This window comes from Mustela lutreola, chromosome 2 (assembly GCF_030435805.1).
Source record: "Mustela lutreola isolate mMusLut2 chromosome 2, mMusLut2.pri, whole genome shotgun sequence".
Classification (NCBI taxonomy): Eukaryota; Metazoa; Chordata; class Mammalia; order Carnivora; family Mustelidae; genus Mustela; species Mustela lutreola.
Genome location: NC_081291.1, coordinates 220,020,763 through 220,037,604, shown reverse-complemented (window position 1 = coordinate 220,037,604; position 16,842 = coordinate 220,020,763). Strand labels below are relative to the sequence as shown.

Sequence of the window (16,842 nt, the reverse complement as noted above, 5' to 3'; positions counted from 1 at the left end):
GTTCGGTGGGGTGAGGTTCGGAGCTGACGACTAAAGAAAGAATTCTTGAGACATCTTTGGTGCAAAATGGTGGTTTATTAAAGCACGGGGACAGGACCCGTGGGCAGGAAGAGCTGCTGCTGCCCCGGGTTGTGAGGAGTGGCTGGTTATATACACAGGAGTTGGGTAGGTGAGGACAAAGGGGTGTTCAGAAGGGCTATTGGGGCAAAGAATACTATCAGGATATTGAAGGCTTAGTTGCTATCAAGTAAGGACAATTGAGAGTCTCCTGGTGGAATGTTACATTCCTGCTATCAAGCATCCTTGTTAATGAGATTTAGGTTTAGAAGAAATTTAACTTTATTTACTTTTCCTTCTACCTCCACCTCCTTCGGTTTTTTATGGAGGGGAGGGTGACATTAGGGCTTGAGGAACTGAGTTCTGTGTCTTTGGAAATTGGGCTATTGATAAGGTAACTTCTTTGTTGTAATCTCAAGGACATTTTCAAACCAAGGGAGACTCCTCTCTTGTAGGATTGTGATCTCAGCAAGTTAACTATTTATCATTTTATGGCAGTCAGGGGTGCCTGAGGAATGCTACACCTATGGAGGGGAGCGGATGAAAGGGGGGGTGCAAGGCGCCAGCTCTTGCTTTGTCCTCAGCCAGCCTCCTGCTCCCTCATCAAGAGCAGAAGCCAACACCCAAGTGGGGTCCTCGGGGGGCTCGCCCCTAAAACCATAAAGGCCTAGCGCATCACCCCTGTTGTTGGTGTTTTCCTTCTGGTGCCAGCCATTTTGTAAAGGGAGCTGCCTCTGTAACAAAAAACTCCTCGTTGTCAGGGTAGCCACCATCTTCAGTGCCGATGCCACAGCCCCTTTGTGCGAGCCCTTATACCCCAGCCGGTGGTTGGCTCCGGAGGACAGCAGGCCGGAGTGTTCGGCCAAACAGACAGCACAGGCCGAGCGCGTGGGAAGTGCTGGCATGTCTGTAAGCGTATCCGCCAGCTCGAGCATCACACAACAGACAGTGAAAGGCCCTCAGCGAGCCATAACCCTGGACCCGTCCTGGCCACTCTGCAGATGGAATGCTGACTCACTCTGCCTCAGTTAACGGCTCTGTGAGTCCTCAGCCCTGGCTCTGCTCAGTCTCACACGTCGCCAGTGAGGAAGGCCAGCTACTCCTGTGGCCCCTCAAGATTTCTGGGTCCTGCCTGAGAAAGGTGTCTGTTCGCAGAACTCATGCACCTAAAAATGGAAACTTTCAAGACTTTCCAGACATGGTGTCTTTTCTGTCTCCAGAAGAGAAAGAAAGCTAAATTCAGTAAATCACTGTTAAAGTATTTCTTCTTAATGTCGTATGGAAAGAAAGCCCTGCTCCCACTAGACATGAGCCAGTGGCAATGCACAGTTCATGGAGCAGCGGTTTCTCTCCGAGCTGTGGGCGGGTATTGTGGGGCCTGTCAGCACGGACAGGTGTCTGGGAGACTTAGCAGACTGAACCAGGTAAGGACCCCCCCGTTCTCTGGCTTGTCATTGCACATCGGCCTGATTACATCATGAGAGCGCATCCCTGGTTCAACTGGACTTTTCTCTACAATCCAAAGTATATGTAAAGGACATTTTCCTGCATGAAATGTGCCTAGATTTTATGGTGTAAACACCAAAGACTTGCATTTTGTGTAAGGAAACTGACCAGAGAGGGAAAGACAGAAGGAAGTAAGGGGAGAAGGAAGCATCACATTAACCCAGAGAGGGAGTCGCGCCCCAGTGGACAGGACAGCAACACCACGGTCAGGAGGCAGCGCGCTCGGCGCTCATTCAGGGTCGCAGGATGACAGACAGAAGTGAAAGTTGCACTCGGGAGAGAGGAGACAGAGGGAGAATGGTGCCATGGCTTTGGTGGGAAAACAGCCATTTTAGACTCTTGACCTCTGACGGGTCCCAGGCACTCTGGCAGCCTTGAATACTGGAGCTAGATCCTGGTTGTTTAATTATAGTATAAGCAGCCCTTCTGTGACATATCCCTCCCACTGAACCAAATAAACAGCACAACTTCCCCTTTTTATTTTAGCCATGTCTTTGACCACGGAAAAGGTCCAAGCTTTTAAAATTTCAAGCCTGGTGAAGGTTTCCCATGACCCACTGAATGTAGACCAAGACCCACTGGACTCAAGAGGCCATTCAGCATTGGCTGCAGGTGTCCCTCCCCACCTTGCCCCCATTCCAACAGGCCATCCACGTGCCCAGAGCTAGCTTCTCCCTCCTCCTTCGCTGTCACCGATGACACTGTTTCTCACACCCCCCACCCCATCCAGACCTGCATGACTCTGGAAGGAACTGTCTGAGCCCCCATGTGACCCTCACTCTTGGTGACAGCTCAGTGAGGCCCCGTCCCATAGGTTCTACCTTCCACATGCCTGGACCTCCTCTGTGGTTCAGAGAGCTGTTTAAGGTCAGGGAGGGCCTCGTTCACCTCTGGTCCCCAGTGGGTGGCACGCTTGCATGAATGAATGAGAGAGGGAACAAATGACTGGGTGAGGACATCTGTGAGTTGGAATAAAGGAGTCCACAGCCCTAGTGTTCCAATCACAGCAGCCTCCCAAGCATTCCGTCTTTCAGGAACTGCCACGGAGAACACCCCCAGCTGGGAGGAGCTCCGAGCTCCAGCCTGTACTATCGTGGGGTCTAATTCACGCTGCCATGAAGTTCCCTGAGCCCCCCACAGTGGGTGCCCAAGACTGCCATCCCGCTCCGTGGAGCCCAGGGACCCACCACTTTGCCAATGGGCTTCTCCTGTAATTTACTGAAAAAATACATGACAGTAATGGTTCAAAAAATCCGTGATAAGTGTCAGAGGAAATGGCCCTCTGCACATCACATCAAATGTCAGCCTTCAGGAAGATGTCCAAGAACCCGTGCCCTATTAAATCGGGCTTTTAATAATTTTAAGTATTTGGAGTTAAATAAAAACCCTGATCAGTGCCTTGACAGGAACTCGAGAGATAGCATAAGTGGTTCCAAATAACTAAAAAGGAAGTAAATGATAATAAAGATTCATTTTCTAGCTCTTGTTCCTCCCCTTTGAAAAACAGAAGAGTTTGCATAAGCAAATGCAGTTTCTTGCCGTTTTTGCTGGGGTTATTCAGAATCAGAGAGAATATGGGGGCATCTGGCTGGCTCAGTCAGTTCAGCACCTGACTCTTGATTTCAGCTCAGGTCACAGTCTCAGGGTCGCGGGGTCCGGCTCCACGGCGGACTTGGAGCTCAGCTTGGAGTCCGCTTGCCCCTTTCCCACAGCTCCACACCCCTCCTCTGAAACAAAGAAATAAATAAAATCTTTAAAAAATCAGAAAGAGGGGCACCTGGGTGGCTCAATGGGTTAAAGCCTCTGCCTTCGGCTCAGGTCATGATCTCGGGGTCCTGAATCGATCCCCGCATCGGGCTCTCTGCTCAGCAGGGAGCCTGCTCCCCGCACCCCCCGCCTGCCTCTCTGCCTACCTGTGATGTCTTTCTGTCAAATAAATAAATAAAGTCTTTTTAAAAAGTCAGAATATTTAAAGCTACTGATTATTGATAATATATTTAATTAAGTACCTCAAAATCATAAACCTCACGGAGAATTTTTTGGCTTTTCAGAAAATCATGGTTCTAGTCTACCTCCCTAAGTGTCGAAATACTGACAGAATAAGTCTCTTTTGACAGTACCTGTCACCTTCTCTTCTGGTCAGTCTCAGAATCAACCAGTCCCATTTTATCGCAAATGAAGGGCAGTTTGATTGCCTGCTATCTGTATGTGTTCATAGCATAAAATCTTAAGTATCTGAAATATTTAATTCTTACAAGTATCTCAAAACATTTCTCCAGAGGATGCAATGTAAGGTAGAGATTTTTTTTTCCTCTTGATATAAATATTTTCTTTTGTTTTGAATGAGAAGTCTTTTCAGAGCCATATGCTATTCCAAAAATATGAATATTTCAATTGTTTAAATGTTACAGTACTAAAAATGGTTGTCCAGACTGACAACTCAGGACAACATTTTAGAATAATTTTGCCACTTTCTTGCCCCTCTGTATCCAACCCTTTGGCTGAATTTCATTTAGAATGAACAATGTTGCAGAAGAGATTACCTGATTTCCATAAAATTTGAACATCTCGTATTTAGGGATTTAATTAAATTTCAGTAATACTTTTAACTAAAACATCACATCTGCACAATCCCCAGTAATTCCAACTAATTGAGGCATCATTGCAATATGTTATGTTTCCCAGATGAGCTCTTACAATGGGAAAATGGCTTAGCTTGTCTTTTTAAAACAGAGCCGCCTGATTGCCAGTGACCTTCATTATAATGGTTTAATGAACTGCAGCCTCCACTTGACTCCGGCATCTAAATCCCTCTACCCAGGAAATGGCACGCCATGTTGGGAAAGGACTGTCTTCTAGAATGCGATTTCCTGGCTGGGGTCCCTGGGAAACCAGTCTTTCCGAGCACTTGCTGTTAGCCAGGCTTTGTGCTCAACTTTGCGTGCATTAGACCGTTAGATCTGTGCACTGGGTATATCGGGCTTCATACAAACTCCTGACCTAGAAGGGATTTGCCCAAAATCTGAGGGCTTGGGACTGTCAGGTCGAGGACCCTCACCAACGTTTTCCAACTGGTTTCTAAGCAACTGATAAGCTAAGGTACACAGGGTGCCAAGATGGTGTCTTGTGCATAGTAAGTTTCTACAAATATTAGTTTCTTGTCCTGTTCCTTCCAACTTCATGTTATAAATTTTACTCAACCTTAATATTACAGAAAATAAGAAAAACGTAATTTCAACCTTATCCCTCTTTCTTTCCAAATGTAAACTTAGCCTAGCATATGTGCAGTAGTAAGTCAACACCCCTTTTCCTAACATCCACTGACATTCAAACGGGTTGCCTTGAAATTAATTTTACTTCATTCCTTGACTGTTACTTTAATCCTCAGGGTATGAAAAATTACAAAATTTACATTTCTTCATCAATTTGTTCTAGAGTTGGATTTACAGCAGCTTTATTAAAAATCCCAATGACCAACATGCCTTACAAATATTTAAGGAACCGTCTGCCCTTCTCATATTAGCGAGTCAGCCTCTTCCCCCTCTAACAAGAGGAGGAAAATCCGAACTGAATTCAGAATCTTTCGGTTGTCTGCATACCCTGTGATTCTTCTCTCTCAACTTCTTACAGCTGACTAGCTCTGTGAGGGTAGAGGGTGTGTTTTACTTTTACTTTGTTTGTCCACTAGATCCCCAGTAGGAGTATATTTAAATATTTGTCAAATAATACATGAGACATTCCCATTGTATACATTCCTGTTAAAATATTTGTATCGATAGGGGCTACCTTTTCGTTTGGAAACCCTTGGACTATATGCACATCTTACTATTTGTGTGCAGGTGTAAAATACACAAATCCCTTTAATAAAACCACTCATTGCTCATTTGCCTCACTTGGCATGTATTTGGCATCTCTCCCCATTGATCCCTTGGATTAGCCTTCCTGGTTTAGGCATGGGATTGGCCTTCCCCAGTGAGCCCAGTTCTCTGCTCCAGAGAAGAGCCTCAAGCCAAGCTGCCCAAGGGGTCCTGGCTGGCCTCCCAACCTAAGCAGGCAATTCTCCTAGTTCCCAACCCCCAGGTGTAGTGAAAAAAATGCTGGCCACATTCCCAAAGGCTGCTCAGCCGCCGGGAGCATGGGTCCAGGTCTGACACCAGGCATGCTGGAGAGGTTGGCTCAGACTCAGTATAAGGAGGCCCATCCCAGTGTACCTCTTCAGCTAATTGGGCTTGGACTAAGAACTAGAACCAAGGCCATCTCCATTCATCAACTGGCAGTCCTTTCAGATGGTTTATTCTGAATGCTTCACACTGAGCCTGGATGACCCTGACAAGACAAGGCATCTGAGAGCAGGCACTTCCGCTGTTCTCTTTCAGAGCTGTTACATTATAAACTGCTAGGGTACAGTGAGTCAGGAGGCAAGGGCGGTATTTTTGCCTTGAGAGAGAACCTATCGTCAAAAATGCAAATATGAGTAGTGCGTAAGAATCACGAGGTCATAACTAAAAGAGCATTCTGGACATGAGTTGATGACCAGTCATAGGTCTTCTTTGTCTGATACGTCAACATCACATTTTGTAAGTGAATTAGGTCCTAAAGTGGGGACATTCCACTAAAAATTGCTCATGGTTGAATAATATTGAAAATTACTGTCTATTAAGTACACTGTGCATAATTTTAGCTATGAAGTCTTACAGGGATTGAAGACTATGTACAAAAAAATCACTGGACATAGAGTAGGATTAACATAAGTTAAATCCACCTACAATAAGTAAATTGCATATAATAAGAATATGATATGATGATATGATATGATATGATATAAAAAGTATTGGATTAGACTTCAGGAAAATTAGATATTACTCCCACTTCCATACCTAATAGCCTCAAGCAAGTTACTTTGTCTTTGCTGAAACTCACAACATTTACACTAGTTCCATCACTTGATAACAGGGAGGATGAAGGATGTGAGGGCACTTGGGAACCTGAGGGATGGCCTGAAAGGACACACTTGGTTTTGGTGTCCTCCCTGGATGCTGGCCCCCTAGTGGCTCTGGATAGCACAGCCTTTTCTACTGACAGTACATCCCAGTAAATGTCAATCTTTTGAAATTTGCCTGAATAAATAAATAAACAAACAAACAAACAAACAAACTTATCTTAAATGACCTAATAATTGCTGGATAGGTAATGATTTTAAGAAAAATATTCACAAGACCGTCTCGGGTATAGTTTTACTGGTTCTCATAAAACACTGACTCTACTTTTAACAGAATAAATCAGAATTCAAGTTACAGTGAATATGGAACTAAGTATTATAAATGCGCTGATTGGCACCCATCAAGCGAGTGAGTAAATGAATATACATTGTTTTGTGTGCCTCGTTTTCCTAGAGAGCACTCATTAAGCCATGTTGCTAATAACACATTTCTCATCAGAAAAATCAAATAATTTTTTTTTATAAACATGTATTTTTATCCCCAGGGGTACAGGTCTGTGAATCAGCACTCACCAAAGCACATACCCTCCCCAATGTCCATAACCCCACCCCCCTTCTCCCAACCCCCCTCCCCCCAGCAACCCTCAGTTTGTTTTGTGAGATTAAGAGTCACTTGTGGTTTGTCTCCTTCCCAATCCCATCTTGTTTCATTGATTCTTCTCCTACCCACTTAAGCCCCCATGTTGCATCACCACTTCCTCATATCAGGGAGATCATATGACAGTTGTCTTTCTCTGCTTGGCTTATTTCGCTAAGCATGATACGCTCTAGTTCCATCCATGTTGTCGCAAATGGCAAGATTTCATTTCTTTTGATGGCTGCATAGTATTCCATTGTGTATATATACCACATCTTAGGAGGCAGGAGACAAACCATGAGATACTGTGGACTCTGAGAAATAAACTGAGGGTTTTGGACGGGAGGCGGGTAGGAGGTTGGGTGAGCCTGGTGGTGGGTATTAAGGAGGGCACGGATTGCATGGAGCATGGGGTGTGGTGCATAAACAATGAATCTTGGAACACTGAAAAAATAAAATTAAGTTAAAAAAAAAGTACTTTGTTTAAAAAAAAGTGTTCAGTAAAAGCCTTTTTGTTACAACTGCATCGACTTTGTGGAAATTCAATTTCTCATGGTACTTAACTTTTCCCTGCTGTCCTTAGTAGGAAAAAAAAAAAAATGTGTAAGAGCAGTAGGAATAGCTTCTTAAATATTTTGCTTTCACCCAGAATTCAGTGTTGTTAATGTTGCATGGATAGCAGCCAATTTATAATCCACAAAGTTGATGCAGTGGTGACAAAAACTTTTACTGAACACATTTTTTTATTTTTTTATTTTTAAAACGAAACAGATATGTCAAGGTACAGCTACTGGGGAAAGCAGAATGCTGCTTTGACTGTCAAAAGAATGGCCTGGACACTCATCCTACTTAGAATAAGGATGCAGAGTTTTAAGTTTTGAGCAATATCTGTTTTTCTAGGACTAGGATTTTATGTTAAATAATGATACTTCTGGATTAGAAGCAGCCAATGTAATTGGCAGCCAAATAAATAAAGAGAAGATTCAAAAAAAAAAAAAAAAAAGAAAAATCAAATAAAGTAGATATTTAGTAAATGAACACAGATGTTAGGAGGAAAAATCAAAGGAATAATCGAAAGCATGCACAACCAAGAATTCAGATGACACCTGTTATGTCATGGACATGTCTCCTAAGGCAAATGAAGAAATCTGATGTTCTTTCCATGATTTAAAACCAGGCTGGACAAAGTTCCCTGTGGTCTATTTCAGGAAGAACTCTGGCCAGGACAGCTGTGAGCCAGTGGTTGCAGGAGACTCCCCTGCATCTAGTCTCCACATTCCATTTTCATGGTAATACGAAACAGAACAGGAAAACACACGTATGCTTTCAGATTCATTTCGCCAGGACAAATACATTTAACCTAATGCACTAAGATGTACCCAACTAACTGTATCACAAGGCAATATTTTATTTTATTTTTTTATATATTTTTTTGTATTTTAATTTTTTATTTTTTTTATAAACATATATTTTTATCCCCAGGGGTACAGGTCTGTGAATTACCAGATTTACACACTTCACAGCACTCACCAAAGCACATACCCTCCCCAATGTCCATAAGCCCACCCCCTTCTCCCAAACCCCCTCCCCCCAGCAACCCTCAGTTTGTTTTGTGAGATTAAGAGTCACTTATGGTTTGTCTCCCTCCCAATCCCATCTTGTTTCATTGATTCTTCTCCTACCCACTTAAGCCCCCATGTTGCATCACCACTTCCTCATATCAGGGAGATCATATGATAGTTGTCTTTCTCTGCTTGACTTATTTCGCTAAGCATGATACGGTCTTGTAACTCTTGTGATAGATTCCTCCCATTAGCACATTCTTTTGAAAATTTTAACGTGAGATGTAAAAACTGCTATATGCTTTGAGTAATCATAGAAATACAGGAAATGAAATACATGAAATAATATATCTTTTAAAGATATATTATCATTTCTGTTTTTTTTTTTCTGAAAGTTACAATCTAAAGTTGGAAATAAGCCCTGTTTTTATCTAAACAGAAGAATTCAGGTGTATTCTAATTGACTTGTGGAGGTCAGAATTCCCAAAAAGTAAGGGATGAGCCAGAGAATGGGCAGTGTCACTCCTGGAGGCTCTGTACAGGACCTGGGGCTGTCTCTGCATTTGGGCACATGTCAGGTGCATCCCCCATCTGGGAACCAGAGTGGTTCCTGGGGGAATCCCACACCCAGGATAGCATGTTCCTGACAGGAGAGATGATCCTACTGAGTACTTTCTCCATGCTCTTCTCCTCCATTAACCATTTAAGACTGCTCATGCCTGAAATTCCTTCAGTTGAGGTTAATGCTTCTCATCACCCAAGCACAGATAAGAGACAAAGGTAGGTAGTTCTATGGAAGCAATGCCCCTCTATGTTTCAATCATGACATAAAGTATCCATGGTAGATATTAAATCCATGACCAAAAGTCTGCTGTTGATGCAGACATTACTGGTCTTCTTCTGACAGAACATGGGTTAGGACTTCTCCATCCCAGCAAGAAAGGGGACTGACTCCATCAAGCCCTCACCCTAAGCCTTGGCCTCTCTCCAACCTTCCTCTCATGAAGGTGCCTCTCCTCCCATCCTCACCCACCTCCAATCCCAGCTCACCCCGTGAATTCTACCCCCCAACCTGCACGCTGATTCAGTCCACACACTGAGTCCCCCAGGGGTCTGCAAACTTTCTGTCATGGGCCAGAGAGCAAAGATCTCCAGCCTTGTGAGCTCCAGAGTCTCTGTCTTAACTCCTAGCTCTACTGACTATAGCACAGAGGCAGACAGCCAGTAAAACTTACTCAGGCAACTGACATTTGAAGTGCATGTAATCTTCATGTGTCACGAAATACTCTTCCTCCTTCGAATTCTGCAGACATATCAATACATAAAAAGTATATGCGTTCTTAGCTAAGGGCCATATAGAAGAACAGCCAAATATGGCCACAGGACCACAGTTTGTCAGCCAGGCCATACTGAACACAACTACACCTGGGAGACAGACATGGGCCGCTGGAATATGTCACGAATAGCTTCCTGTTACGTGGCTCTCCCAGCAGAGAGCTGAAGGACCAGCGGACTCTTCCCAGGAGTGAAGTCAGAGCCTTCCTTCCATTCAGCATCTCCTTCTGAACTGCGGATCTTCTGTGGTCCTTTTGGACAGAACTTACTCAAGCAGAAGTTAAAAAGACTAGGACAGTAGTAATTCTTCCTATGGTTGAAGCAGGCCATTCCTTTACAAAGACTCTGATATCTTTGAAAATACTGGCTTTTCTCTTGTTGAGCAGATCTGGATCAAGTGGGACCCCCGGATCTCCACAGCCACCCAGCCATTCTCAGGGGCTCCCACTACCTACAGGGGATCTACTTCAGGTTGGGTCCCTCTGGAGGAGCCAAGCTTTTTGAGATCACTCAGCTGTTGCTGAATAGTTGGGGTCCCAGTCATGTGCTCACAGACTGGTACACACTCCCTCCTGGCATCCAACCCCAAACCCCTTATCCTCTGCATCTCCGCTGCCTGTGCAAAGTCTAGATGCACAGGTGAGATCTGTCTCTCAAAGCCTCAGAGTCTCTAAGTGTGCACTCTTTCCTGGCTGGGCCCTGGCCTCGCCTCTTGGTGGCCCATGGACCTGTCTCCTGCAGCCCCTTCCCATGTCTCTCTGCTTTTTCCCTGGTTTGAACCTGGACAGATTCCCGCTCTGTCATTCTCTTCAACGGACTCCACTCCCAGACTCTGGGACACCAATCACCCTCTGGCCAACTCTGTTTCCCAGAAACATTGGGACATCTAGAGGCCCTGACATTCAATGTGGGATATTCTGGAGACCAGCTCTCAGAGCCAACACCAGTTGGGGTCTGCGGATGTGCTATGCTTTCCTTTGTTAGTTCTCCGGCAGAAACCCCTGGATAAGCCATTAAATCTGGTGAGAAATGCTGTGTATGGTTACCAGAAAGTGTGCTGTGCAGACAACAGTGCGATTCAGAAAAAGGAGGGGACCCAGCAAGAGCAGCTCTTCAACATGTTTATGGGTTGGATGAAGGAATGAATGAGTGGGTGAACGAAACGAGAACCGCCCCACACTTGAGAAACTAATGAAGTCCTGTGATGCAACAGTTAACCTCAATTTCATCCCGCAAAACTGTAAGAGCCTGTTTCTAAAATTCTGCATGTGTTTCCCAAGCCTGATCGCACACTTGGCCGCCGCCTCCACTCCAGCTGCCAGAACTGACGAGGACTCAGTGACGATCAGCTTCAAGTCAAACTTCTTGGCTTCTCAATACTGTGCCTCCTTCATCGTTGTGTCACTCATCCTAAATTTCTCAGACCTGCGCGGAGTAGCTCCTGCCATCTCTACCGGCACAGTCAGCACAGAACCCTTCCGAAGGGTCACTCGGAGCTGTTCCTCCCAGGGCCAGCCCTGGTTACTCTCCCGGGTGCAGAGGGGCAGGCTGGTTGTATTCCTGCAAGGCTGTCCCTCTTCAGCGCTGGTCGGTCTTCCTAGAGGCTCAGATGATATGCGCCTTCTCTGGGAATCTGGGAGTCTTTCTGCCACAATGGGGAAAGGCACCTCTCCCCCTTTCCCTTCCGTGATACCCCATGGCATCCCTCAGCACTGCAAGCACATACACTGCTCTCGTCATGGGCTCCCTTGCCGGTCTCCCCTTGTGCAGGATGGGCCCCAGTTCCTACCGCTCCAGCGAATGCATCCACTCACCGCGCAAGCTTACCGAGTAGCTTCCATTGATGCTGGGGAACAGGGGCGGGGACTAGAAGGAGGACATGACGGTAAGAAAGACAGTCCACTGCCCGCGGAAGAAAAGGGAAATGAGGACAAGTTACATTTCAAGTGAATTTGGAAGATCCTAAAAGGAGAACGTTCAATTCATTTTTCACCTGAGTTCCTCAACATGCCCCAGTAACACGGTGTTCTTGGAATGCAGAAATCTGCAGCAGAGGCTTTCGCGCTCCAGTTGGTCGGCCGGTGAACCCTAGCATTGAGCCGAGTCCGCTCACCTGCGCTGGGAAGGGAAAGGGACACGTGCAGGAACAGGACCTGGCTGGTGGCTTTCTAGAGAAGAGAGGCCTGCTCTAATCACCCACACCCTTGATGATGCTGTGAGCATTTGCACATCCTATGCTCGCTAGCTTTTCAAAGACCTCTGTATCTGCCGCAGGCAGCTCCCAGGCTCCTCTGGACGGACACATAAAATGCAGACGCTTGCAAACCACAGATACACTGACACCGTGCTACTGTTGTCATGGAGATGGACAGAGACAGTTTCTTAAGGAAGTGGGGGTTGGTGGGGGGGGGGGCCGGAGGCTAGAGTAAGGACACTTGGAAGGATGAAAGAAAAAGCTGTTTAGGGGGGACTAGAGGAGGAGAAAAATTGCAGGGCTAGAAAAGGGAGAGAGTTCCCCAGATGGCAGATAAAGAACCCAGGCTCGTTACCTGCTCCTAAGGTAAATGAAAGGAAGAATAGTAGTCAACACGGAGAAATAATTAACCCCATATGAGAAGCACAACCATGAAGAGAGAAGGGATCCTTCCAGAATGGTGGCACACTCACCGTGGCTGGGGGAAGGGAGAAACAGGACACGTGTCAGTCAGAGCCGTCTGTAAATAATGCCATCGTCGGTCGCCTTCTGCAATATGCAGTGAGCCCTAGATGTCTCTTCTTTTTTTCCTTTTTCCTTTTAATTTTTCCATTCACTAACTGTCCAGAGTCCTCCTTTAATACATAGCAAGAGGACGGGTTGCCAGGTGAGATTTGCTATGAATCTGTGGGTCTGCCGTAAATTATTCTTGATCTAAAAACATGTCACCCATGAGATGGCCCAACAAGTGAACGAACTCCAGGATCCCTGCTTTAATAAGGAAAAGAAAAAGGATGACTTTGTGCAAACAAGTTGGCTCCTCAGATGCTCATCTCCTCCCTTGATGGGTCTGGGAAGGGAAGCTGGACCCCCCTCATCCTGATGCATGAGCCGCCATGCTGAGAGACCGCAGGGAAGCCGGCTTTCAACCTGGATCCAACTGCACGGTGGTCCTGAGCGACCCTTCTCTACTGGCTCGTCCAGGCCTCTGACAGACAGCTTCATCATGGACCTGGAGTCCAAGCATCTCTTCTGTCTTCAAACCAACCTCGGTGGTCCTGTACCTAGTCCGGTTACACACCTGCAATGACGTCATCCCGGACCATCAAGAGATGTCTTTGCGCCTCCCATGTGCTCGAGACCATTCTCTCCTGCGTCGACAGTAACATTGCCCGAGAATGTCCGCTCTGCTGAAGCCCTGTTTTGGACAAGGGAGTGGATGAGATTTCAAACATGTTTGTGAGAATCCTTAGGCACTTGGAGCTTACAGTCAAGTCCTCGGAAACCTGACGTTCGATATGGAACAGAGGCCACGGGAGGGGATGAAATTGATCAGTTCTTGCGGAGCTGAAGGCGAATCGGTGCATGTGGGTGGAGGCCAGAGGAGAGAGAACCCCTTGGACGGAGGCAGTTGAAGGAAGCAGGTGAGCCGGAAGTTGAGCCGGCTTTGGAGAATGAGTTGGGCTTTGATAGAGGAGGAAGAAGAGTGGTTTCTGATGAGGGTTTTCGTGAGATGGGAAAACCCAAGAGAGTTGGAATTCCCATGCTTGTTCCAACAACTAGAGAGAATCCTAGGTCACCAGGTAACATCCAGGGGGCATTGGCCTGGAAAGACTACAACCAGGTTTGAATCTCACTGCGGGTACTGCTGAGATCTGGGGAGAAAGGGACATGATCAAAGTGGTATCTGGGGAAATTTTCCTTTTCCAGTATCTGCAACACAGATTCAAAGTATGTTCAAGGTCTCTACCTGATTTCCTCTTTCTCTTTTCTTCCTAAACCACCATTAATTTCATTCATTTAGTTTCATGAAACAAATAATTATTTTTGACCCATTTTGTCAATCACAATTTGATGCTATTTAGTGGCCAGAGAATTATATTCTAAAACTGCCTTCCCCATCAGGGTTTCTCCCTTACATACACCTACCTTTATCCCAGGTAAACACATGCTCCAATGCATGGATGTTTAAAACATCATCCAAAGATATTTTTATTTTTTTAAGTTTTTTTAAAAATTTATTCATGTGAGAGAGGGAAGGAGAGAAAGCACGAGCAGAGGGGAGGGTCAGAGGGAGAGGGCGAAACAGGCTCCCCACTGAGCAGAGAGCCCGATGTGGAGCTCGATTCCAGGACCTTGGGATCATGAGCTAAGCTGAAGGCAGAGGCTCAACCGGCTGTGCCACCCAGGTGCCACCCAAAACATATTTTAAAGTAAAGAATATTATACATTGATTTGTCTTGGGATGACATGAAGCCCGTTGCCAGACTGTTCCACATGCCCTGCCCCCACCAGCTTATTGTCCATTCAACTCAGAAAGTCTCAGGGTCACTTTCAGTAAACCTTGGAACTTGCCCCACAGTCCCTACAATTTCCTAGACTGAACGGACAGGATCCCTCTGTTTGTGGACCTTTAAAAAGAGATCTGAGTTTTCAATATGTTCTCAAGGACTTCTTTAATGTAAATATACCCCAAGGGGAAATCGGGCCATCCAGCCTACAAAGTAATAATAAAACATAAACTTTGCCTGCCATAGTTAGAATTTTGGCTTTTATTTATGAAAACAGCACTTTCTCTTCATGTGATTTGTTAAATGTTTCTTTGATTCAAAATGTCTATCACATGGTACCTGGGTGGCTCAGTGGGTTAAGCGTCTGCATTTAGCTCAGGTCATGACCTCAGGGTCCTGGGATCAAGCCCTACATTGGGCTCCTTGCTCAGTGGGGATCCTGGTTCCCCCTCTCCCTCTGCCCCTCCCCATTGCTCATGTTCTTTCTCTCAAATAAATAAAATCTTTTAAAAATGCCATCATAAGTTAGGCTAGTTGGAACATACTTTCATCTACAGGAGGGGGAAAATAAAAAAACTCCTCCACCTGTGCAACCATATCCTAAACCCAAGAAACTGGAAGTCAACAAGCCGATCCCCTTGCTTTGGAACATGTAGCTACATTGTTTGCCTCTCTAGTAAACATTTTCTGATGGGCATTTGTCTCTACTCTCTTCACTTGCTTCTTGACCTGATGCCATAACCACCATACTGTGATCCCGACTTCGTATCTGAGGAGGTCCTAAGCCTACACAGGGAACCAGTTGAAAAATAAGAATATTTAATGGGCATAAACCAATCTTTAAATATATGTATCATTTATATTTGTTTCACCACGATCTCTTCCAGTCCCATATTTAACATTTAAAAACTCTGTGAAATCAGCAAAGGTATATGTTTTAAATTTGACTTATAGATGACTCTTACAGGGAAATAATTTTATTCATTAATTAAATGACATAAATGCAAATTCAGCGGTTGTGGTAAGACAATTTCTGTGGAACCAAATTCTCAAATCTAAAATCTTTAGATCTGATTTCATACAAAGTGAAAAGTCACAGCTCATCACTGGAAAAATAAGATTGCCCAGAGATTTGTTTGTAAAAAAGGGATGAGCTCTCATGTCAGGGTCCAACCGTGCCAGCATGACTAGGAACATCATGATATCGAGGAATGTTTCCTTGATCTCCATTGGAACTGTGTGTATGCATGAAGTCAGTCTCATTGTTGAGCAAAGGCGTTGCAATCCAAGAAAATGAAAAATGGGGAAACTTGATTAAAAATGTGATTTTAGTGCCATCTAATTCCACTGGGCAGGGGGCATATTAGGCAATTCATACAGCACGCATCACCTCCTCCCCTTCCAGTCCCAGACCCTGGCCATCCTTCCAAGCCCCCGAGGGTTGGGGGACAGCTGGCCTCTTCAAACCACTCTGAGTCTGTCACTTTCTGGATGTGCACTGGCCTTCGCCCTCCAGTGCCCGGCGCTTAGACATCTGAGATTCTCTGTGGTTTCTTAAGTGTTTACTCTCTCTCTCCAACTGGCCTGTCAGCACTTTGGGGACAGAGAAAGAAAGCCTTTCATGGTCCTGACAAATCTAAATCTACAGTTTTTAGTTAAATATAAACACACACACACATACATACACACATATGGGCTCACACACATGCATGTACACACTTGCAACCACACACATGAATACACACATGTATTCACACAGACACAGACATACCACAAATACACAGACAGACACACTTGCACACACTCACATACAAACACACCATGTACTTGCACACATGCACACACAGACCCACCATGAACTCACACACATGTACAGAGACATCACACACATACGCACTTGTCCACACACTCACGTATGTACATATAAACATAACACATGCACACACAGACATCACACACATAACATATGTACTCAGATGCACACGGACATAACACATACACACATACATGCTTGCACCCACCCACCCACTCACATACATACACGCATGTACTCACAATACACAGAAACATAACACAATACACACATGTACTCACACATGCAGATAGACATGGCACATACGTGTCCTGGTGTGCACACACATGACACACACATGCACACATATACTCTCGCACATGCACACACAGACATAGCACACTTGTTCACACGCTCACATGTGTACACACACTCACATACAAACACACAAGTACCCTCACACATGCACACACACGTCTCTTGACTACCTGAAATTTTTACAGAACCTTTACTTCATCACTGTTGTGTT

General features: G+C 45.2%; 1 protein-coding gene across 1 annotated transcript in view; it reads left to right on the top strand.

Annotated features, from left to right (window-relative positions):
- Positions 1-16,842, top strand: part of DSCAM (DS cell adhesion molecule) — a 749,662-nt gene that overhangs the window by 631,735 nt on the left and 101,085 nt on the right. The gene's annotated exons all lie outside the window — the stretch shown is intronic.